The sequence below is a fragment of the Pteropus alecto genome, unplaced genomic scaffold (genome assembly GCF_000325575.1).
Source record: "Pteropus alecto unplaced genomic scaffold, ASM32557v1 scaffold21, whole genome shotgun sequence".
Classification (NCBI taxonomy): Eukaryota; Metazoa; Chordata; class Mammalia; order Chiroptera; family Pteropodidae; genus Pteropus; species Pteropus alecto.
Genome location: NW_006436282.1, coordinates 11,268,750 through 11,268,951, shown reverse-complemented (window position 1 = coordinate 11,268,951; position 202 = coordinate 11,268,750).

Genomic DNA, 202 nt, shown 5'->3' with positions numbered 1-202 from the left:
GTATAAATATGCATACAATCATTTTATAAAAGTCAAGTTGCAGTAAAAGTTTCTTGTGTTGAATTTGCAAATTGTACTTCCTTTTAATGTTTAAACTATGTGAAGGAAGCATAAATCATAATATTTTAATTAAAATATTAAGAAAGCCATTTGGAATAAGAAAACAATGAAGTTATTTTAAAAGTTTAATTCAAAAATAAAC